This window comes from Carcharhinus amblyrhynchos, chromosome 4 (assembly GCF_965287045.1).
Source record: "Carcharhinus amblyrhynchos chromosome 4, sCarAmb.v2.hapA, whole genome shotgun sequence".
Classification (NCBI taxonomy): domain Eukaryota; kingdom Metazoa; phylum Chordata; class Chondrichthyes; order Carcharhiniformes; family Carcharhinidae; genus Carcharhinus; species Carcharhinus amblyrhynchos.
The window spans coordinates 51,171,448-51,196,133 of NC_137327.1; the positions used below are offsets into that span (position 1 = coordinate 51,171,448).

Genomic DNA, 24,686 nt, shown 5'->3' on the forward strand with positions numbered 1-24,686 from the left:
ACAGACACAAAGAAATAGATGGTGGGGTTGCAATTCTGGTTAAAGAGCAAATTATTGCATTGGTGAAGGAAGGTTTCAGCTCTGACAATGTGGAATCTCTTTGTGTAGAACTGGGAAACACCAAGGTGCAAAAAACGTTACTGGGGAATGTATATGGACCCCCAAACTGTAGAGTTAATGTTGGGAATGGCATTAAACAGGAAATTAGAGACGCAAATGATGAAGGAACATCTGTCACCATGGGTGACCTTCATCTGCATACAGACTGTGCAATTCAAATTAATCACAATACCATAGAAGAGGAATTCCTGGAATGTGTATGGCATTTGCGTCGGTCTTCACGGAGGAGGACGTGAATAGTTTGTTGGGTGTTAGCAATGGAAAGATGGTAGGAGTGGTGGGCCTGAATGACATTATTGTTACTAGAGAGGCAGTGCTCGACAGACTGGAGGGACTGACTGTGGACAAGTCCCCAGGACCGGATGGAATGCATCCAAGAGTTCTGAAAGAAATGGCGGAGGAGATAGTGGATGCCTTGATGATTATTTTCCAAACCTCGCTGGATTCTGGGGAAGTGCCGGAAGATTAGAAAACGGCTAATGTTATGCTGTTGTTTAAGAAGAGTAGCAGGCAAAAGGCAGGGAATTATAGGCCGGTTAGTTCAACGTCTGTTGTAGGTAAAATGCTTGAATCCATAATCAAGGAGAAAATAGCGAGGCATCTTGAGGAGAATTGTTTGATAGAGCAGACGCAGCACGGTTTCGTTAAGGGGAAGTCGTGTCTGACGAATTTATTGGAGTTCTATGAGGATGTGTCTAGTGCGGTGGATAGAGGAGAACCGGTGGATGTGGTGTTTCTTGATTTTCAGAAGGCGTTCGATAAGGTGTCGCACAAGAGGTTGTTACAGAAGGTTAGGGGGCATGGAGTTGGGGGTAGGGTGTTAGCGTGGATAGGGGATTGGCTGTCAAATAGGAGACAGAAAGTGGGGGTCAATGGGTGCTATTCGGATTGGCGGTTGGTGACTAGTGGAGTGTCCCAGGGATCGGTGCTGGGGCTTCAGCTATTTACCATTTATATAGATGATCTGGAGGAGGGAACCGAGTGTATGGTGTCAAAATTTGCTGATGACACCAAGATTGGTGGAACGGCAAATTGTGCGGAGGGTGTGGAAAGTCTGCAGAGGGATCTAGATAGGCTGGGCAAATGGGCCAGGAACTGGCAAATGGAGTTTAATGTTGGCAAGTGTGAAGTTATCCACTTTGGTAGGAATAATGGTAGGAAGGACTACTACTTACATGGCGAAAAACTGCAGCATGCTATGGTGCAGAGGGACCTCGGGGTCCTTGTGCATGAGTCGCAAAAACCCAGCCTGCAGGTGCAGCAGGTGGTCAGGAAGGCTAATGGGATGCTGGCCTTCATAGCGAGGGGGATTGAATATAAAAGTAGGGAGGTCTTGCTGCAGCTGTACAGGGCACTGGTGAGGCCGCAGCTGGAGTACTGTGTGCAGTTTTGGTTGCCGCACCTGCGCAAGGATATTTTGGCCTTGGAGGGAGTGCAGAGGAGGTTCACTAGGCTGATACCGGAGTTGAGGGGGTTGAGCTATGAGGAGAGGCTTAATAAACTAGGCTTGTACTTGTTAGAGTTTAGAAGAATGAGGGGAGATCTCATTGAGACGTATAAGATGATGAATGGGATGGATAGGATAGAGGTGGAGAGGCTCTTCCCGCTCAGAAAGGACAGTAGGACTAGACGGCACAGCCTCAAGATAAGGGGGGGCACAGTTTAGAACGGAGTTGAGGAGGAACTTCTTCACTCAAAGGGTGGTGAATCTCTGGAATTCTCTGCCCGTTGAAGTGGTGGAGGCTGCCTCGCTAGATATATTTAAGACGCAGGTAGATAGGTTTTTGATAGGCAGGGGGATTAAGGGTTATGGGGAGAAGGCGGGAAAGTGGAACTGAGCCACGTCAGATCAGCCATGATCTTATTGAATGGCGGGGCAGGCTCGAAGGGCTAGATGGCCTACTCCTGCTCCTATTTCCTATGTTCTTATGATTCTCTGGACCAATACATTGAGGGACCAACGAGTGGACAGGCCATTCTAGACTGAGTATTGTCTAATGAGAAAGCAATAATTGATAATCTTCGAGACCCCGTGGGAATGAGCAACCATTGTACGATAGAATTTTTCATCAAAATACAAAGTGACATTGTTGGTTCTAAGACAAGGGTCCTGAATCTTCATAAAGGAGACTACAATGGTATGAAGTGTGAGTTGGCTATGATAGATTGGGAAACATTACTTAAAGGGATGATGGTAGCTATGCAATGGCAAACATTCAAAGAGCACACAGATAAATTGCAACAATTTTTTATTCCTGTCTGGTGCAACATTCAAATGGGAAAGGTGGCCAAACCATGGCTTACAAGGGAAATTAGAGATTGTACGAGATCCAAGGAAGAGGCATACAAAGTGGCCAGAAAAAAAAACATACCTGAGGATTGGGATTAGTTTAAAATTCAGCAAAGGTGAACCAAGGGATTGATTAAGAAGAGGAAAATAGAGTATGAGACTAAGCTTGAAGGGATCATAAAAACTGCTGTAAAAATTTCTATCGGTATGTGAAGAGAGAAAGATTGGTGAAGACAAATGTCGGTCCCTTACATAATGGGGAACAAAGAAATTGCTGACCAGTTAAATAGATACTTTGGTTCTGTCTTCACAAAGGACAATACAAATAACAGGGGTGATTCTCCCACTTGCTGCGTTAATGTCCTCACTCAGTGGAGTGGGAGAATCTCAATGCCAGGCATGTGAGGGATTCGTTCATGCATTCCAGCCATGGGCATATGTCCCAACGCCAGATTTCTGGTGCTGTCAGATCCATGCCAGAAACTGGCTGGAAGGTAAGTAATGTCATCTGTTTTTAATGTAATTCAAAAATAATTAGAGAGCCCGGGACTGAATTCTGCAGTCCCACAGATCTCTCCTGTCCCACCAGAGTGTCTCACTCTCCCAAGGTTTACAGTAGGTTCCCACTTTCGGAGAACTATCAGAACGACACTGCTGGAGTGAAGTGGGGGGCAATCGGGGCCCCCAGGTGGTTGGGTGGTGGGGCGTGGTGCCCCAGGGCATGGGCACCCTGGCAGTGCCAGCCTGTGCCTCGGCACTGCCCAAGGGGATAAGTGCCCATGCTCAGGGGAACCTTGGCACTGTCCATCAGGCATGGGGCAGTGCCAAGGGGATGAGGCCTGTGAGGGTAGGCACTGATGGAGAGGGCCTGGGGGTAACTGGTAGGGATGGGGAGTCCCACTGCCACTCTGCACGGGGATCGGTCAGTGCAGGAGGGAGGCCAGCAATTAGAGTTAGCTGGGCGGGGGGGGGTTCGGTTGGGGTAAGGGGATGAACAGCCTGGGGAAGGGGGTCAGCTGGGGAGTGTCTGCCTCACAAGGGCTGCAGATCAGGGTGGTGGGGAGGGTCAGGGCTGGCTCGGGAATGGGCCCCATAATTGGGCCCTGCGGGGGTCGCGGGCTGACCTACGAATGGGAAGCTGACAGTTCAGGGCCAATGCCCATGTGCTGGTTTTAGCCTACTGGGCAAGAGACTTCAGGGCATTCCCTGAAATCGAATAATATTCATGTTGGTGGCCTTTGCATTGCACAGAGTGTGGGAAATTCTAGTGTGAACTCCCAATGAAAAAAAAAGCATAAAATATTCCAGTTATTGGGATAAGGCTGGAAAGTGGAGTTGAGGATTATCATTTCCAATCAGTCATGTTCTTATTTAATGGCAGAGAAGACTCGATGGGCCGAACTGCCTACTTCTGCTCCTATGTCTTATAGTCTTATAACAGGTCTGGTAAGCACACACTGTTTTAATGGGTGTAAAGATTGCCTTCCTGAATGTACAGAGCATTAAGTTTCCTGAGTTTTGACCTTGGGATACTTCACAAGGTCAAAGCTGACCAGCTGTTTCTGCAGGAGTGAGGAATTCTGCATCTTAGCACACGCAGGTAATGGCCACAGTGATGGTTCCATGACCACTGATATGGTCAAAGTGAATGATTCTCAATCCTCTGGCCTGGGCATTCTGCTTTGGGGGGAACTTCATCACCCCTGAGGTTAAGGAGGTGATCGACAGTCACCTCCACAGAACAAACGTAAAGTACAAAAACACTCTGCTCTGGTTAATCAGCACGTCACCTCAACAGTGAGTGGCTGGCCATCCTTCAGTAGCCCTCACTGCTGCTGGCAACATCCAGACTGATCATTCCAGACAGTAACTTCAACTGCATCATCAATGCAGATGGATGACCAGCAGGGCTGACAGCAAACTGGACACTATGTTCAGACCCCAAATGGAAACGGTAAAAGACCCCAAGCTGTGTGATATCTTTAGTGACCATGCAGATGGAGCACCGCATGGCTACACGTGATCAAGGCCAGGGTTCCTTCCATTCCAGGATAGAATTCCTGATTGTGTCCCACCTGTTCATGGTCATATCCATTGACGTCAAACCAGTGTTCATAGAAACCACAGAAATCATAGAAACCCTACAGTGGAGAAGGAAGCCATTTGGCCCATCGAGTCTGCATCGACCACAATCCCATCCAGGCCCTATCCCCATATCCCTACGTATTTACCCATTAAACCCTCTAACCCATGCATCTCATGACTCTAAAGGGCAATTTTTAGCATGACCAATCAACCTAACCCGCACATCTTTGGACTGTGGGAGGAAACCAGAGCACCTGGAGGAAACCCACTGTTCTTGTCCGAACGCTTCCTCCCGCCGGTTGACTGTCACCTACAGGAAGATCAGAGGGTTGGTTGGGGAGATGGAAGCTGAACATGAAACTGATGACATCAGAAAACATGGAGGAACTAAAATTTATTCCAAAAGTTGGAGAACTTTGCAAGATCCTCTTTAATTCCCCAACGGGCTCATGGGAAGCAATCAAGGTAAATAAGGAGATTTTTCATCTTCAAATCTGTACAAGGTAGAGTGAGACAGAGGGAAATGTCCTGATTCCAGGAGAGGATTTAGAATCTGTTCCTGTTATAGTCGACTTGGGTCAATATCAAGGAGGATCTCCATAGGTGAAGAGCTAACAGGCCTCACCCTTTGTTGAAGAGGTCTCCAAGATCATTGTCTGGTCCAGAATCCATTCCATGCAGCAGGATGAGAGGTATTGATGTTTTTCTTTGCAGAAGATACAGAGGGAGAAAGAGTATGTAATCTGCAGCTTGAAGGAAGAAGGTGGCTCTGAAACATCAGTGCAAACTCGAGTAGCAAATCTGCAAATCAGGAAATCCTTTTATGCTGAATTGAAAGAAGTGAAAACCACAGACACCAAAGCCTTCCAGTACTTCCTGTGCTCTATCATGGCAGTCTGAGACAACAATACGTGAGACAACAAACAGTCTGGACAAACCAATGACTCTGGAGAAGGTGACAAAGACTGACAAGTCCCTCAAAACAAGTAAAACGCTGGGAAGTGATTACCAGCTGAGTTGTATTTGCCTATCTGGAACTGGGTTGGCCCAGACCTGTTGAAAATATACAAGAGTGTGCTTCCGGCTGGCAGCATGTTGGAATCCACGAGGAAAGGCACCATCACCCTCATCAAGCAGAAGGGGTAAATCAGAAATTGGAGGCTCATTTCACTACTTAACATGCTCCATGTGGCAGGCTGAGGACAGTTCCAATCCCCTGGATCAGCATGTGTGCAGGAAGTGTCTCCAGCTGCAGTTCTTGGAAGCTTGAGTTTCAGAGCTGGAGTGGCGGCTGGAGACACTGTGGGGCATCCGCGAGTCAGAGAGTATTGTGGATAGCACGTAGAGAGGGTGGTCACTTAGCAAACTAAGGCTCTGCAGGCAGGAAGAGAATGGGTGACCAACAGACAGAGCAAGAGAGATAGGCAGGTAATGCAGGAATCTCCTGTGGCCATTCCCATGCAAAACAGATATACCGCTTTGGATACTGATGAGGGGAATGAGTTCTCTGGGGAAAGCAGCAGCAGCCATGATTGGTTCTGCTGAAGAGGGGAGCAGTAAAAAATGTGCCAGTGCAATAGTTACAGAGGATTCAATTGTAAGAGGAATAAACAAGTGTTTCTGTGGCTGTAAACGAAACTCCAGGACGGTATGTTGCCTCCCTGGCTCTAGGGTCAAGGATGTCTTGGAGTGGGTACAGGGCATTCTGGAGGGGAAAGGTGAACAGCCAGTGGTCAAAGTACAAGTTGGTACAAACGACATAGGTTAAAAAAAGGGATGAGGTCCAAAAAGCAGAATATAGTGAGCTAGGAAGAAAGTTAAGAAATCTGACCGGTCCCATGTGCTAATCAGTGTAGAAATGACAGGATATATTAGATAAATATGTGGCTGAAGAGATAGTATCAGGGGGGTGTTCAGATACCTGGGGCATTGGGACTGGTTCTGGGGGAGGTGGGATCTGTACAAACTGGATGGGTTCCAACTGGGCAGGACTGGGATTGATGTCCTCGGGGGACTGTCTGTTACAACGGTTGGGGAGGGTTTAAATTAATATGCCAGGGGGATGGGAATCTATGTCATGAGTCAGAGAATGAAGGAACAAGGATAAAAACAAAATGTAGAAAAGGGAATCAAGGACAAAGTTCAAATGGAGCTACAGAGAAAATTACTGGGAGCAAGGCAAACAATGTTAAAAAGACAAGCTTAAAGACTCTGTGCCTTAATGAGTGGAGTATTTGCAGTAAAGTGGATGAACTAACCACACAGATAGATGTAAACGGGTACGGTATAATTGGGATTACAGAGACATGGCTTCAGGTTGACCAGGGGTGGGAATTGAATGTCCCAGGGTATTCAATATTTAGGAAAGACAGGCATAAAGGAAAAGGTGGTGGAAATTAACACAATAGGGAGAAAGGATATTAGCTCTGACAACATGGTGTCTGTATGGGTAGAATTGAGAAATACCAAGGGACAAAAACATTCATGGGTGTGATAATATAGACTCCCAAACTGCAGTGGTGATGTTGGGAATAGCATTAAACACAAAATTAGAAATGCATGTGATAAAGGAATGTCGTGATCATGGGTAATTTTAATCTGCACATAGATTGGGCAAATCAAATCAGCCACAATGCCGTAGAGGAGGAATTCCTGGAGTGTATCTTGGATTGTTTCCTTAACCAATATGTGGAGGAACCAACTGGAGAGCATCTTAGATTGGGTACTGTGTAATGGGAAGGGAATCATTGTCAATCCTGCTGTATGAAACCCCTTGGGGATGAGCGAGCATAACACGAGAGAATTTTTTATCAAGATGGAGAGTGAAGTAGTTGATTCAGAGACTAGGGTGCTGAATCTTAATAAAGGAAACTCTGAGGATATGAGGCATGAGTTGGCCGTGATAGATTGGGGAGAGTTACTTAAAGGGATGACAGTGGATAGGTAATGGCAAATATTCAAGAAACACACGGAGAAACTGCAGCAATTGTTTATTCCTGTCTGACACAAAAGCAAAATGGGTAAGAGGGCCAATGCATGGCCTACAAAGGAAATTAGAGAGATATCCAATCTAAGGAAGAAACATACAGATTGGTTAAGATAAATAATAGGGCTGAGGGTTGGGAGGAGTTTAGAACTCACCAAAAAAGGACCAAGAGGTTGATTAAGGAGAAGAAAGTACTGTACCAAAGTAAGCTTGCAGGGAACATAAAGACTGACATTAGAGTTCCTGTAGATATGTAAAGAGAAAGAAATTGGTGAAGACAAATGTAGGTCCCCTACAGACAGAAACAGGAGAACATAAAGAAATGGCTGAGCAACTGAATACAAACTTTGGTTCTGTCTTCACAAAAGAGGACACAAATCAAATGCCAGAAATGTTGAAGAATGCAAGAGTTAATGAGAGGGAAGAGCTGAGGGAGATCAATATTAATAGAGAAATGGTGCTGGGACAATTGTTGGGATTAAAGGTGGATAAATCCCCAAGGCCTGATAATCTACATCCCAGAGTACTTAAGGAAGTGGCTCGACAAATGGTGGATGCATTGTTGGTCATCTTCCAGGATTCTATAGACTCTGGAAAAGCCCCTACAGATTGGAAGGTAGAAAATGTTACTCCAATATTCAAAAAGGGAGGTAGAGAGAAAATAGGGAATTATAGACCAGTAAGCTAAACATCAGTAGTGGGGAAAATTCTCAAATCCATTATCAAGGACTTTAGCAGAACATTTAGAAAGCAGTGGCAGGATCAGACAGAGTCAGCATGGATTTATGAAGGAGAAATCAAGCTTGATAAATCTGTTGGAATTCTTTAAAGATGTAACTAATAGAGTTGGCAAGGAGGAACCAGTTGATGTGGTATATTTGGACTTTCAGAAAGCATTTGATAAAGTCCTGCACAAGAGATTATCGTACAAGATTAAAGCACATGGGATTGGGGAAAAATGTACTGAGACGGGTCAAAAACTGGTTGGCAGAGAGGAAACAACGAGTAGGAATTACTGGGTGTTTTTCAAATTGGCAGGCAGTAACGAGTGGGGTGCCATAGGGATCGGTGCTGGGCTCCAGCTATTCACGATATATATTAATGATTTGGATGAGGGAACAAAATGTAACATCTCAAAGTTTGTAGATGACGCCAAGTTAGATGGAAGGGTAAACTGTGATGAGGATGCAGAGATCTTTCAGAATGATCTGGACAGGTTGAGTGAGTGGGTAATCAATGGCAGATGCAGAATAATTTGGGTGTTAGGTTATTCAATTTCGAAGCAAAAACAAGAAGGCAGATTACTAATGAATGGCTGATAATTAGGAGAGGGAAGTATGCAGCAGGACTTGGATGTCCTTGTGCACCAATCACCGCAGGTGCAACAGGCATTAGAGAAGGTTAATGGTATGTTGGCCTTCATTGCACAAAGTTTCAAGTACATAAGAACATAAGAAATAGGAGCAGGAGTAGGCCATCTAGCCCTTCGAGCCTGCCCCGCCATTCAATAAGATCATGGCTGATCTGTTGTGGCTCAGTTCCACTTTCCCGCCCTCTCCCCATAACCCTTAATCCCCTCTCTTATCAAGAACCCATCAACCCGCTTCTTAAAAATATTTAGCGAGGCAGCCTCCACCACTTCAATGGGCAGAGAATTCCAGAGATTCACCACCCTTTGAGTGAAGAAGTTCCTCCTCAACTCCGTTCTAAACCGCCTCCCCTTTATCTTGAGGCTGTGCCCCCTAGTCCTACTGTCTTTTTTGAGCGGGAAGAGTCTCTCCACCTCTATCCTATCCATCCCATTCATCATCTTATACGTCTCAATGAGATCTCCCCTCATTCTTCTAAACTCTAACGAGTACAAGCCTAGTTTATTCAGCCTCTCCTCATAGTTCAATCCCCTCAACTCCGGTATCAGCCTAGTAAACCTCCTCTGCACTCCTTCCAGGGCCAAAATATCCTTGCGCAGGTGCGGCGCCCAAAACTGCACACAGTACTCCAGCTGCGGCCTCACCAATGCCCTATACAGCTGCAGCAAGACCTCCCTACTTTTATATTCAATCCCCCTCGCTATGAAGGCCAGCATCCCATTCGCCTTCCTGACCACCTGCTGCACCTGCAAGCTGGGTTTTTGCGACTCATGCACAAGGACCCCGAGGTCCCTCTGCACCGTCGCCTGCTGCAGTTTTTCGCCACGTAAGTAATAGTCCTTCCTACCATTCTTCCTACCAAAGTGGACCACCTCACACTTGCCAACATTAAATTCCATTTGCCATTTCCTGGCCCATTCGCCCAGCCTATCTAGATCCTTCTGCAGACTCTCCACACCCTCCGCACAATTTGCCTTTCCCCCAATCTTGGTGTCATCAGCAAATTTCGACACCCTGCACTCGGTTCGCTCCTCCAGATCATCTATATAAATGGTAAATAGCTGAGGCCCCAGCACCGACCCCTGGGGCACCCCACTAGTCACCAACCGCCAATCCGAATAGCACCCATTGACCCCCACTCTCTGCCTCCTATTTGACAACCAATCCTCTATCCACGCTAACACCCTACCCCCAACTCCATGTCCCCTGACCTTCTGCAATAACCTCTTGTGAGGTACCTTGTCAAACGCCTTCTGAAAATCCAGAAAGACCACATCCACCGGCTCTCCTCTATCCACTGCCCTAGACACATCCTCATAGAACTCCAGTAAATTTGTCAGACACGACTTCCCTTTAATGAAACCGTGTTGCGTCCGCCCTATCAAGCAATTCCCTTCAAGATGCCTCGCAATTTCCTGCTTAATGACGGATTCTAACATTTTACCTACCATAGACGTTAAACTAACCGGCCTATAATTCCCCGCCTTTTGCCTGGCACCCTTCTTAAACAACGGCGTAACATTAGCCGTTTTCCAATCTTCCGGCACTTCCCCGGAATCCAGCGACGTCTGGAAAATAACCACCAAGGCATCCACTATCACCTCCGCCATTTCTTTCAGAACCCTCGGATGCATTCCATCCGGTCCTGGGGACTTGTCCACAATCAGCCCCTCCAGTCTGTCGAGCACCACCTCTCTAGTAACAGTAATGTCATTAAGACCCTCCATTCCTACCACCTTTCCATCGCTAACACCCGGCAAATTATTCACGTCCTCCTCCGTGAAGACAGAAACAAAAAAGTTATTCAAGACCTTAGCCATATCCCCATCCCCTACCACTAGCTCCCCTTTCTCATCCTCTAAAGGACCAACGTTCACCCTAGCCAGCCTCTTCCTTTTTATATATTTATAAAAACTCTTGCTATCCTTTTTTATATTAAGTGCTAGCCCAGCCTCATAGCTTCTCCTACCCTCCTTTATCAACTTCTTTGTCAATCTTTGTTGACATTTAAACCTTTCCCAATCCTCTTCTCGCCCACTACTCTTAGCTACTCTAAATTCCTCCGCTTTTAATTTAACACTTTCCTTCACCTCCTTCGTTATCCACGGCTTATTACCTCTCTTCCTGCTGTCCTTTTTAACCATCGGAATAAATTTCTGCTGAGCACCAAGAAAGATCTCCTTAAAGATCCTCCACTGCTCCTCAGCAGACCTACCTTCCAACGCACTCCCCCAGTCCACATTCGCCAATTCTTCTCTCATCCTACCATACTCCCCTCTATTCAAACAAAGGACGCGTGTCCGGGAACCCACTTTCTCCTCCTCCATCTGCACCAGAAACTCCACCATACAATGATCACTCTCTCCAAGAGGATCCTTCACCGCAAGGTCCCTAATTCTACCCGCCTCATTACATAGCACCAGATCCAAGATAGCTCGCTCCCTCGTCGGCTCCAACACACACTGTTCAAGGAAATTATCCCGGCAGCATTCCAGGAACTCCTCCTCGAGCCCACCTCGTCCAACATGGGTCGACCAATCAATATGCAGATTGAAATCTCCCATAACTACTGCCGTCCCATTCCTGCACACCGCACTTATTTGCGTGTTAACAGCCCGCCCCACCTCCAGATCATTATTCGGGGGCCTATAGACGACACCCACCAGCGTCTTCCTCCCTTTGCTGTTCCTAATCTCCACCCACAACGATTCCACTTTCTGCTCTTTGGCTCCGATATCATCCCTTGCTACCACCTTGATACTATCCTTAATCAGCAGAGCTACGCCACCCCCTCTTTCCTCCTGCCTATCCTTCCTAAACACTTGATAGCCCTGTACATTCATCTCCCAGTCCCTGTCACCTTGCAGCCACGTCTCTGTAATGGCCACCAGATCGTATCCATTTGTGTCGATCTGCGCCACCAGCTCATCCACTTTATTCCGAATGCTTCGTGCATTCAGATAAAGTGCTTTCATCCCAGCCTTCACCTGGACCCTATTTGCCGTAACGCCACCAATTGGGACATCCTCGGCCTCTTCCCTTACCTGTACCCTATCCTTAACTTTAGACCTTGTAGCGTCACCTACCCTCGCACCCTCCCCCCCCCTAATTAGTTTAAAGCCCTGTCTACAGTCCTCTTTACTCGATTCGCCAACACTCTGGTCCCAGCACGATTCAGACCAACCCCATCCCGCCCGAACAAGTCCCACCTACCCCAATACTGGTGCCAATGCCCCATAAATTCGAACCCATTCCTCCCACACCAATCCCTGAGCCACCCATTCACTTCCTTTATCCTGTCAATCCTACGCCCGTCTGCACTCAGTTCAGGCAGTAGCCCAGAGACGACCACCTTGTCGGTTCTACTTTTTAATTCCATTCCCAGCTTCTCATACTCCCTCCCCAGATCCTCAGTCCGCACTTTGCCTACGTCGCCGGCACCCACATGTACTACAACGACCGGGTTCTCACCCTCCCACTCCAGGTTCCTCTGCAGCCCAGCTGCGACATCCTGTACCCGAGCACCAGGCAGACAACACACCCTTCTGTGCACTTTGTCATTGTGACAAAGGACAGTGTCAATACCCTTCACCCCACTATCTCCAATCACTACTACGTTCCTTTTCCCCTTCTCTTTGCCTATGTCCTGCTGCATCACTGTACCGTGTGCAGTTTGCTCACCAACCTCACCTGCCTCGTCCTCTTCCAGAGTGGAAGCAAGAACCTCAAACCTGTTATGCAGATTAAGAGGCTGAGGCCTCCGCTCCTCACCCCCCTTCCTCCTCCTCCCAGCAGTCCCCTTTTGTCCCTGACCCTTAGATTTAGCCAGTCTAGGGGCACCCTCTCTCCCCTTGATGAGCCTCAGTGTCTGTAGCTCAGAGGCCAGCTCATCCACCTTGAGCTGGAGCTCCTCCAGCAACCTGCACTTACTGCAGACATGGTCACTGGGAAGGACCCTGGGGTCCGCCAGTTCCCACATCATACAGAAACCACACATCACATGCCCCTCCATTATTCACTGTAATTTTTTATGGGGAAAAAATTTTTTTCCTTGTTTCTTGCTGTAGTAGTTTTGAAAAAATTTTTTTTCCTTGTTTTTTTTCAAACAAACTCACCTGGCCTTTTTTCCTTCCAGCCCTTTTTGATATTAAGCCCTATTAACTCACTCTGCTTCCCCCTCACTCCGCTGCCCGCTCAGACGCTGCCCGCTGTCTACACCAGGCCTCCTTTTAAACCTGGCGCTGATTTAAAGCAGGCTGGTCCACAAATGCCTTTTCACCACACCCTCAGAATTCTTAAAGCAGTAAATACAATAAATAAATGCTTTAAACAGTTCTACAAAGAGTAAAGTGCTTTAAACTTATTTTAAACAGGTTTTTAACAGGTAAAATCTTAGCTCTCTCTCAGCTCCAGCAAACAATGGAAGGCTTCACCGTGTGGCCCCTTGATAATTAAAGCAGGCTCAGCAGGGATGTGTTGTTGCAGTTATACAGGGCCTTGGTGAGGCCACACCTAAAGTATTGTGTACAGTTTTGGTCTCCTTTTCTGAGGAAGGATGTTCTTGGTCTTAAGGGAGTGTAGCGAAGGTTTACCAGGCTGATTCTGGGGATGGCAGGACTGATGATTGAGGAGAGATTGACTAGGTTAGGATTGTTTTCGCTGGAGTTCAGACGAATGAGGGGGGTATCTCATAGAGACTTATAAAATTCTAGCAGGACTAGACAGGATGGATGCAGGAAGGATATTCCCAATGGTGGGGAAGTCCAGAACCAGGGTTCGCTCCCTGAGGATCAGGGTAGACCATTTAGAACAAAGGTGAGGAGACATTTCTTCACCCAAAGAGTGGTGAGCCTGTGAAATTCAGGAAGTAGTTGATGCCAAACAGTGAATGTATTCAAGAGGCAGCTGGATATAGCACTTGGGCTAAATGGAACCAAAGGTTTTGGGGAAAAAGCAGGATTAGGCTATTGCATTGGATGATTAGCCATGATCATAATAAATGGCAGAACAATCTTGAAGGGCCAAATGGCCTCCTCCTGCTCCGACATACTACATTTCAATTCACATCAGGTATTGCAAAACTGCAAAACCAGGTGAGCATCCTTGTTTTCTGTGCTAAACCTGGGATGGGTGTATATTTGGAAGGAGGCTTGTTTGGTTGGAACAATGCATTTGGTTGTTAAGGTTTATACAATATCATGGCTTTTTTCTCTTGTTTGTAATTGGTAAAAGGTATTGACAGTTTTCTTTCTGTATGTTAACTGTATTCATAAATAAACTTTATTTGATAAAAAGCTCCCAAGTGGGTCATTTGAATCACATCTGGAGTGAAACATCTGATACTTACCTGTGCCAAATTCAAAGTGCAAATCTTATGATTTAGGCTGACTTCATAAAATAACTTGAAGTTTCTGTCCTGGATTATAACACTAAGGAGTATCACAGACTGACACTTTGCAAGGTCCAGGACTTCTGGCGAGGGATGCACTAAAGCTTGGGGCAGCTGTTGCGAAGATGCAATTGGGAAACGCTAATGATTAAGACCTTCTTGTTATAGAACATCAAGGAGGTGAAAACTGTATAAAACCCTTGTGGCTGTAAGATTGATATGAAATGAATTATGTAGACATAACCTGTATCTATAGGCAAGTCTAAGAGTCACTTCAGAGTATTTGAAACTATGTAGAGAAAATCTGATCTCTTTTACACTTCATGTAACATTAAATTATATGATACAATGTACCTCACTAAATTTTATGAATAAAATATATCTTAGGGAAAAATAAAGAATTAAACGACTTAGAGCTAATGTGGGCATCAAAGCAGAATGATATTGCTCTGCTCCTGCGATATGGACGGTACTGGTGTTGTATATTTTAAATTTCCACATTAACAACTTTCCGTCCAGCACCCTTTGCAGTTTGTTGATTTTTCTCTGAATTCATTCCCAGGCTTAACCAATCAAACACAGTGAGCATCAATAATAAACAGACTCTCATAGTCAAACACAGAATAATTGAACACTACAACTGGCAATGCAGTATTTATTGTTCATCACTAAATATCCTGAGAGTATTAAAAATCAACCTTACAGGACAGGAGTCTTTTGTAAGTCGAATGAGGTGATTGCAGCAATTTTCCTTCCCTAAAGGACATTAGAGAACCAAATAATTTTTTATAACAATCGAGTAGCTTTGATAATCCTTTTCTATTAAAAAACACTAAAAAACACTCACAAACACTAAATATATCTAAAATATAACTAACATGGTCGGGAAATCACAACCTCTAGGTTTTCACTGAAAATTGCAACCTTTACCACACAAATTCATTTGGCTTTTCATATCAAAATTGATTTTAAAAATGAAATACCAAAGGAAATTGCCACATATATTTAGTAAAGTTTGACAGTTTTAGGATGGAATGTGTTTGTGATGAGGGAGTCCCCCATTCCTCTTTGAAACTCAGTCAGTTTCAGACTACCCAGAGAAATGCCCAAATTCAGATCCTATGGGTTCCACCTGTTTTGAATTCCTGGCCTCAGTTTTAATCCCCACCTCTCGATGGGTGACAGAGATTGGGAGCAGGGACAGGAATTCACAAATCTAAACTGTTGCAAATATCTAGCTCAGAGTTCATGTGTTTCAGAATATTACATTTAGTTTTAGGAATAAAAATTTTAACAGTAGGAAATGGGCTAAATGTAATCAAAAACAGCATGAGGTTAAACATTGAAATGGTTGATTTGGGAGATTTAACAGCTGGAAAGGCAAGATCATAAAACAGAAAGGTGGAGAAACTGAAAGAATACACAATCGATCTGTGAATCTTTTGGTGGAAACATGATGGATGGGAACTTAACAGTTCGCCATATCGGCTGACCAGTGTGGTGAGCCGGTAAAATAGAGTGAGGGGTGAAAATGTTTTAGTTGCAGTTTGGACCTGGTGTGGTTTTCTGCTAACTAAGAAATAGCTGATGTAAATGGTAGTTAGTGGGCATGCACTGTTAGCAAAGTCAAAACATCAATTTATATCATCAATCAGTGTGTGGAATACAGTTGAGGTTTCATCCCAGAATTTTGCAAGGGAATAGAAGCTGGAAGATGTCTTATTGCAGCAGGTGGTCAGGAAGGCTAATGGGATGCTGGCCTTCATAGTGAGGGGGATTGAATATAAAAGTAGGGAGGTCCTGCTGCAGCTGTATAGGGCATTGGTGAGGCCGCAGCTGGAGTACTGTGTGCAGTTTTGGTCGCCGCACTTACGCAAGGATATTTTGGCCTTGGAGGGAGTGCAGAGGAGGTTAACTAGGCTAATGCCGGAGTTGAGGGGGTTGAGCTATGAGGAGAGGCTGAATGAACTAGGCTCGTACTCGTTAGAGTTTAGAAGAATGAGGGGAGATCTCATTGAGACATATAAGATGATGAATGGGATGGATAGGACAGAGGTGGAGAGACTCTTCCCGCTCAGAAAGGACAGTAGGACTAGGGGGCACAGCCTCAAGATAAAGGGGGGGTGGTTTAGAACGGAGTTGAGGAGGAACTTCTTCACTCAAAGGGTGGTGAATCTCTGGAATTCTCTGCCTGTTGAAGTGGTGGAGGCTGCCTCGCTAAGTATTTTTAAGACACAGGTTGATGGGTTTTTGATAAGCGAGGGGATTAAGGGTTATGGGGAAAGGGCAGGAATGTGGAACTGAGCCACGACAGATCAGCCATGATCTTATTGAATGGCAGGGCAGGCTCAAAGGGCTAGATGGCCTACTCCTGCTCCTATTTCTTATGTTCTTATGTTCTTATGTTATGTTCTATTGTGAAACTCATGGAAGTGTCTTCAGTGGTCCTCGCAGTTTTTCAATTCAACGTGCAGATTAACTTGGAAGCATGAGAAAAGTAAGAGGAACAAGGGCCTGCAGCCTTTTGAACTTCAATGCAAAGGATATCCTGCAATTTCTGACATGAAGAAGCAGCAACCCACTGGGAGGAACCAACAGCTTTGAAGTGGCCTGGGTAATTTTTTGAACTGTGAGGATAGATGTTACAACAGAATGGAACAGAATGAGAAGTCAAGAGGTTTGGTTTTACTTAAGTGACAACAGTTTTATGGTTAAAATACATAAGAAAGTGTTGCCAGGGTGGTGTTTATTGTTTGTTATGAGAGCAAGTGAAGTTTATGTTGGAGGGATGTTTTAATAAATGGTTTATACTGTTTAACTTGGATGCTTAAGTTTTCTTCTTGTAATAAATTTTTTCATTCTTTAAATTCCCCAAGGCATTACTGGAATTATGTGCTCCTGGGATCACTAGTTTTTCTAGTTTTCAACACATAAAGAAAAGGTTATGGTCAGGAAGACAACTTTCCCTCAGTGAAGAATATCTACTGTGGTCACAACAAGACCTTCCCAGGTTTTAAACTCCTTGTGAACTTGGAGGAGCCAGAGAAGCTTCCTCAGCCTGAACCTACACCTCAGCCAATCACAGCTATCAGCAAATCACTCCCACACATCCTCCATTTGTTGCTATCAACAGGCTCATGTGATCATAATAATAAGGAGGAGTTGGTCATTAGGCCCCTCCAACCTGCTATACCATTCAACAAGATCATGGCTGATCTGATTATAGCCTCAAGTGCACATTCCTGCCTGAACCCACAACACTTGATTCCATCTTGATCAAAAATCTGTCCAACTCAGCCTGGTGCATGTTCAAAAATCAGACTTCCTAGCTCTCTGCGATAGATAATTCCAAAAAAAAAACCTTCGAAGAGGAGAAATTCCTTCCTATCTCCATCTTAAACATGAGACTCCTTGGTCTGAAATTGTGTTCCTAGTTCAAGATAGCCTCAAAGAACAAAGAAAATTACAGCACAGGAATAGGCCCTTTCAGTCCTCCAAGCTGTTCCTTCGTCAGGTGAGTGGAGAGTTCTCCAGAGACTCTAACTCTCCACTCACTTGATGAAGGAACAGCGTTCCGAAAGCTGGTGGCATTTACTACCAAATAAATCTGTTGGACTTTAACCTGGTGTTGCGGGACTTCTTTCTTTGACCAAGCCAGTTTTGTATTCACCTTGCCAGCTCACCTCTGATCCCGTGCGACTTCACTTTCTGCACCAGTCTGCCATGAGAGACCTTGTCAAAGGCCTTAGTGAACTCCCCACTGATTGGGGGCAACAATCATGGGGCAGTGCCATCCTGGCAGTGCTTGTCTGGCGCTTCCTACCAGGCACCATAACTGTGCCAGGGCCACTGAAAAGTGGTGGGGCACAGCCTGTGGGGTGGAGCTGAGGTGGGAGGGAAGGCAGAACTCTGCAGAAGAGGTGGTGATCGGGGTAGGAAGGAAAAGAATCTGCAGAAGGGCTGGCGATCAGGGTGGGAGGAAGGAAACTCTGCAGGGGGACAATCAGTGGGGCTGGGGATGTCTGTGGGGCAGCTGGGGGTGTGGGAAAAAAAAGGCATGGAGCGGTTGGCCTGATTTGCTGGGGAAAGTGGGGGGAGGGGCAAGAGTTCAAACTCCACCCACACTCTCCCCTCCCCCCCAACTCCCCACCCCCTGCTGGTGAGAATTGCATTTTGGCACTTTTTTTTGCACCAAATGCCATAAGGTTGTATTTTCAAACTTGCCTAAAAAGCCTTGGCCTTTAAAGCAAGGGGGATAGAATATAAAAGCAGGGAGGTCTTGCTGCAACTGTACAAGGCATTGGTGAGGCCGCAACTGGAGTACTGTGTGCAGTTTTGGTCCCCTTATTTGCGAAAGGGTATATTGGTCTTGGAGGGAGTTCAGAGAAGGTTCACCAGGCTGATAGCGGAGATGAGGGGCTTAGCTTATGAAGACAGATTGAGTAGACAGGGCCTGTACTCGTTAGAGTTTAGAAGGCTGAGGGGGGATCTTATAGAGACATATATGATAATGAGGGGGCTTGATAATGAGGGTAGAGGTAGAGAGATTCTTCCCACTTGGAAAGGAAAACAGAACTAGAGGTCACAGCCTCAAAATAAGGGGGGGCAGTTTAGAATGGAGTTGAGAAGGAACTTCTTCACTCAAAGGGTAGTGAATCTCTGGAATTCTCTGCCCGTTGAAGTGGTGGAGGCTGCCTCATTGAATATATTTAAGTCACGGGTAGATAGATTTCTGATCGATAATGGAATTAAGGTTTATGGGGAGAAAGCAGGAAAGTGGAACTGACCCACTTCAGATCAGCCATGATCTTATTGAATGGCAGGGCAGGCTTGAAGGGCTAGATGGCCTACTCCTGCTCCTATTTCTTATGTTCTTAAAAAGCAGGCCTGAAACTGCCCCATTTTCTCAGTCATTCAGTACATAGATTTTTTTGTAAGATCGCGCTCTTCGGATCATTTTGGGAAGGTTCTACCCCTGAAGTTTGCAATCACATTGTTAGATGGTCCCTGTTGCAGGGCATTTGTCAAAAGGAGTTTAATCTTCCTGTGCAATCCTTACAGGGGAACCTCAGAGGGTGGTTCACCAGTGCATTGTTGGGGTACCCCCTCTCTTCCTCCAACACGCCCCCCACCCCACCGCCCCCCCCAACCCCCACCAGCAAGATCCACTGTCTTGCTCTTGTCTGAAAGCAAGGCACTCAGTCTGGTCGACTGTCAGTTGTGATTCTGAACAGAATTATTGGAATGAGCCTCTCCTGTTCCAATCAGCAGGACCCCCACATCCCCGGCCTTGTCAGGTTCTTTACCCACCACTGGGCTCCCCCACACCCTACCCACCTTCCTGTTAGTATCCAGGTTCCCTTCACATTCAACAAGATCCTGATTCTGATTGGGGGCAGGGGTTGGGAAGCGATTCTCTGAGCTTGGCACAGATCGTAGTGATCCCAGAGAATAGCGAGCCTAAAAATCAGTTTTGTACCTGGCATGAGATGGTTAGTGATTCTTCTGACCCCTTTCTAATGATACAAACTGGGTGCGATGCTGATTAGCATGAGATTGATTGGATTTCTTTAGTGAATTCGGCATGTGATCCTTCCCACTCCCAGAACGCTCCCACCTCTCCAGCGGAACTCCAACGGGCGTGAATCATTACTGATCCTTTGGAGGCAAGTCCTGCAGAGCACCAACCTCCAGGGTGAAAGAGGAATGGCCATCCAATGCCAAGGTGCAGGATGGAGGGCTTCAGGTCAGGGATTGGGCAGGCCTGGGGGACCTAGATCGGGGGTCTCCGCTGGATATGGGGCTCATGTGGTGAGCATTCTCCCTGCCTGCTGACAGACCTCCAAGGGATTCCATAAGAGATCGAGTTCAAATCTCATTAATGTAAAACTGGTTACTCTGCCATCTGTCTGCTGGAAAGGTTGTGGTTTATCGTTGACATTCTATCCCAGGCCCCAATAATAGTAACAAGCACCAGGCCTAGCAACTGTCGATCCAATCAAGGGAGCTGGAGAGCTCTTAACATGCCTCTTCACACTGCTCCCTACAATGGGCACCTGTGGTATTGAAGACAGGAGGATACTTCCCCACTCTCTGTCTGAACTGCACGGTGTCTGGAAGCGAGTTTGCACCAAACATCCAGGTGGGTGCACACAGGTTAATACAGTAATGAAGAGCTTCCCGCAGCCACCGTTATGCTCTACGTGAGCTCCAGAGCGCTGAGCCCAGTCAGCATCATGCTGCAGCCAATGGCCTGTGGTATCAAGGATCGGTATCTGGCTTTGGGGAATAATATCCTTTAATCGTGATTATTTACAGTACATCCTACCCTATCCCCAACTAGTGTCTACCTTCATCAATGCCCTCTTGGTGATTCCTACAACTTCTTAACCTGATGTGGCCTGGCCCATCATCTAGGTGACCCTCAGGATGCAGATCAGAGGTGGAGGCGGTCTGCTGTGTTCCGTGCCCCTTGGCCTTTGATGCCCTTGGTGGGTGTCCCCGGGAGGGCCGGGTCCTGGGAGGCCCTGGCTGACTTTCGAGTGTCACGGATGCAACCCTACCACCCAGTTCAGCCTGCAGTCCGTGAGATGCACCGGTATCAGGAAAGGAGAATTTGGAAGGCTTGGTGACTGCTGGAATCTTCTGGGTGGGAGGCCCTGGCATGGGCTCTTCCTCCTCCCTCAGGGCAGCTGGAGTGAGCTCCAGGAATATCTGCACCAGTTGGCGATGCCAGTCCAGGAGGCCCAACATTGCCTGCACCATGGTGTGTGAGCCCTCAGCGATAGTCCTCTGAGTCTGGACAAAGCTCTGGAGCCTCTCTCCAATGGCCCGCTGTGTCTCAAGCATGCTCCCAAGACACTCGGCCATGGTCCTCAGTGACTGGCCAGGCCTTGGACACTGTCACCCATGGATACGATTTCCTGCTTGAAGCTTTCCACCACAGTCGCCACCCTTGCAGTGTTGGACTGGGTGCCACGCAATGCCGATACCATTTCCTGAACTTGAAGGTTGTGGGGCTCCTCCAAGAGGCCTTGCAATTGCAGAGTGTCACTGCCACCCCCTCCTGAAGTACCCGGCTCTGCCTTTCCATCTCCAACAGCTCTGTGAAAAATGCTTCCAGAGGTTCAGTATCTGACTGGGGGCCAGCTGTTTCCTTGGATCCGGCAGACCTCCGCCTGCCTCAAACGTTTCCTCTCCACCTGATGTGCAGCTGTGTGCTGCTCACCAGAAAGTGACCCCAAAGCCTGTCTGCTAATTCCACTCACTGGGGTGTGTCTCTGCCCCGGTGGATGGTGCAGGTGATGCCTTGGACACCAGGTCAGTGCTTTCCTCAGAGGTAGCGGGGGCCACAGGAGGGGGAGGGGAGGGCAGGGGGGCCCAGCCTCATCAGGCAAGAGTCGGTTCAGTGCAAGGGAGGGACAGGTGTCTGGGCAGCTTGGAAACAACAGAAGGAAGGTCATATGAATGAAAGTTTAGTGGATTCTCATTTCTGTGGCACATTCCAATCTCACTGTCACTCACAGCTCGCCTGGGTGCCTCCCGGGCACTCCAATACACACTCATTGAAGGGCCTCAACTCGGGAATTTCCCTGTCAGTCTTCTCCCTCTCCCTTCTGTTGTGCGCCATCTTCTCCTTCAGGACAAAAGGGGATGAGTGAGAACCTGATGGCTGATCGACCCGGGGGCAGAGAGGGTTGGCGGGGGGAGGAGGGGAGAATGTGGGGGAACAGGTGGCGTATACTGGCACTGTGCTTACCAGGCAGCGTTTGTGAGGGGTTGGGGGGGGGGGGTTCAGAGGGATGCGAGGATGATGCTGGGGGTTCGGGTACTAGACAGCCAAATGGCATTGGAGTGGATTGATGTGGACATTCCAGGGTGTGACAGGTGGGACTGGTGCCAGGGTGTGACAGGTGGGACTGATGCCAGGGTGTGACAGGTGGGACTGATGCCAGGATGTGACAGGTGGGACTAGTTCCTGGGTGTGACAGGTGGGACTGGTGCCAGGGTGTGACAGGTGGGACTGGTGTCAGGATGTGACAGGTGGGACTGATGCCAGGGTGTGACAGGTGGGACTGGTGCCAGGATGTGACAGGTGGGACTGGTGCCAGGATGTGACAGGTGGGACTGGTGCCAGGATGTGACAGGTGGGACTGGTGCCAGGATGTGACAGGTGGGACTGGTGCCAGGATGTGACAGGTGGGACTGGTGCCAGGATGTGACAGGTGGGACTGGTGCCAGGATGTGACAGGTGGGACTGGTGCCAGGATGTGACAGGTGGGACTGGTGCCAGGATGTGACAGGTGGGACTGGTGCCAGGATGTGACAGGTGGGACTGATGCCAGGGTGTGACAGATGGGACTGATGTCAGGGTGTGACAGGTGGGACTGGTGCCAGGGTGTGACAGGTGGGACTGGTGCCAGGATGTGACAGGTGGGACTGGTGCCAGGGTGTGACAGGTGGGACTGGTGCCAGGGTGTGACAGGTGGGACTGGTGCCAGGGTGTGACAGATGGTTCTTCTGTGCTCTTGGGGGTACAGGATGGCCTGTCTCTCCTCCACAGCATCCAGCAGCCATCCTATATCTCCCTCGGTGAGATGGGGCTGCCATCCTCCTGGTGTGACTGGCTGTGGGTGCCGTGGGGAGAGTTTAATTGCAGCTCCCCCGGTTAATGCCACACAGCTGTGGCCAGTTTGGATGAATCACACGCCTGGAGTCTCCATGATGGCATGTTTCACATGGAGGCTCCTTCAGTGCACTAAGTGTGGAAGGATTGCGGTGCTGGACACACCTAGAAGACCAGCACGGATTGCTCCTGTTTTCTCACTGTTACAACACTCAGAAATATTTTGGGAGAATTCCGCCCAGGTGTTGTAAAGATTTCTGGGAATATAATATGCTTCTGTGGATTGATGTTTGATGAATAAACAAATATATTCTCATGGTCTGAGGAAGCAGATGGGCTGGAAGATCTCAGATAAACTCAGGTGATGTCAGGAAGTTTGCAAATTTAAACTCATGTTCACTTGAACCCCATGAATTACAGACTGACTTTGGCAGAAGTGAGTAGGAGCCAGTCCAGAAACACTGTAAAAACAGCAGGTTATAGATAAATAGTGAATAAAAACTGCAGAATAAATATAAACACTGACCGTGTGGAACCCATATCACTGCAGATTGAGATGGAGGAGTTTCGCTCCGTTACCTGGATTGAAGTTTTGTTCTTGAAATGAGTGATGACAGCTCTCCGCGGAGGAGGACCAAATAGGGGTTCACGATATCCCAAAAAAACCTCAACTGCAGCAAACATCGTCTGACCATCCGCACCCACCTGTACAACAATAATAACAACATATTGCTCAATAGTTTGGATGCATTTTGCTGATCAAGTCACCACAGTGGAATATTGTTTGTACTAATTCCATGGTGAGAGGGTGAAGGAGGCAGAGAGGGAATTTTAAAGGATTCGACAGTCTGTAACTGAAAGCTTCTTACTGAAGAAAGAGTTTCCATTTCTGTGGCAACAATCCAAATCTCAGGGTGTTCCGAGTTTTCACAACCAATGGATAATTCAGGATTATTATGTGGGAATCAGATGAGGAAAAGATTGGGAAGCTCACTGAGCTGCTGCGTTTAATGATGAGCTGAATTTAATCACCTCCCCCGCCCCCGTGTCCATCATGGTGATAACCCTGGATTTCTGCTGTTTAAGAATATGGTCCAACCTCCATCATGGTCTGGAGCTGAGGGAATTCTCCAACGAACAAGTGGGAGTGGAAAACAAAATACTGATCTGAGTGCCCCCGATAGAAAGGCAAATGCTGGTGACATCTTCAAAAGATTGTTAGCGCTGAATGCAGCAGTCATCAGGATATCCTCAGCAGCAGTGAAGACCCCAGTGACTGGACCGAACACCCCAGAACCCCGGTGACTGTACTGAACACCCCTGAACCCCGGTGACTGTACTGAACACCCCTGAACCCCGGTGACTGTATCAAACACCCCTGAACCCCAGTGACTGTAACGAACACCCCGAACCAAAGTGACTGCACTGAATACCCCTGAATCCCGGTGACTCTACTGAATACCCTGAACCGTGGTGACTGTACCAAACACCCCTGAACCCCAGTGACTGAACTCCCATGAACCCCAAGACTGTACTGAATACTCCTGAACCCCAGTGACTGTACTGAATACACTGAACCCCAGTGACTGTAATAAGTACACCTGAACCCCAGTGACTATACTGAACACCCCTGGGCTCCAGTGACTGTACTGAATACTCCCAAGCCCCAGTGACTGTACTGAATACCCCTGAACCCCAGTGACTGCACTGAATACTCCTCAACCGCAGTGACTGTACTGAATACACCTTAACCCCAGTGACAGAATACACTGAACCAAATGACTGAACTGAACATTTCAGAACATCAGTTACTGTGCTGG

At 47.2% G+C, this 24,686-nt stretch overlaps 1 long non-coding RNA gene across 1 annotated transcript in view; it reads right to left on the reverse strand.

Annotated features, from left to right (window-relative positions):
- The window catches only part of LOC145342586 (uncharacterized), a 38,531-nt gene extending 15,010 nt beyond the window's left edge, over positions 1-23,521 (reverse strand). The window contains exon 1 of the long non-coding RNA XR_013886572.1: positions 23,446-23,521. This is a non-coding gene — a long non-coding RNA (uncharacterized LOC145342586). The remainder of the gene's footprint in view (positions 1-23,445) is intronic.
- Positions 23,522-24,686: the final 1,165 nt, after the last annotated feature.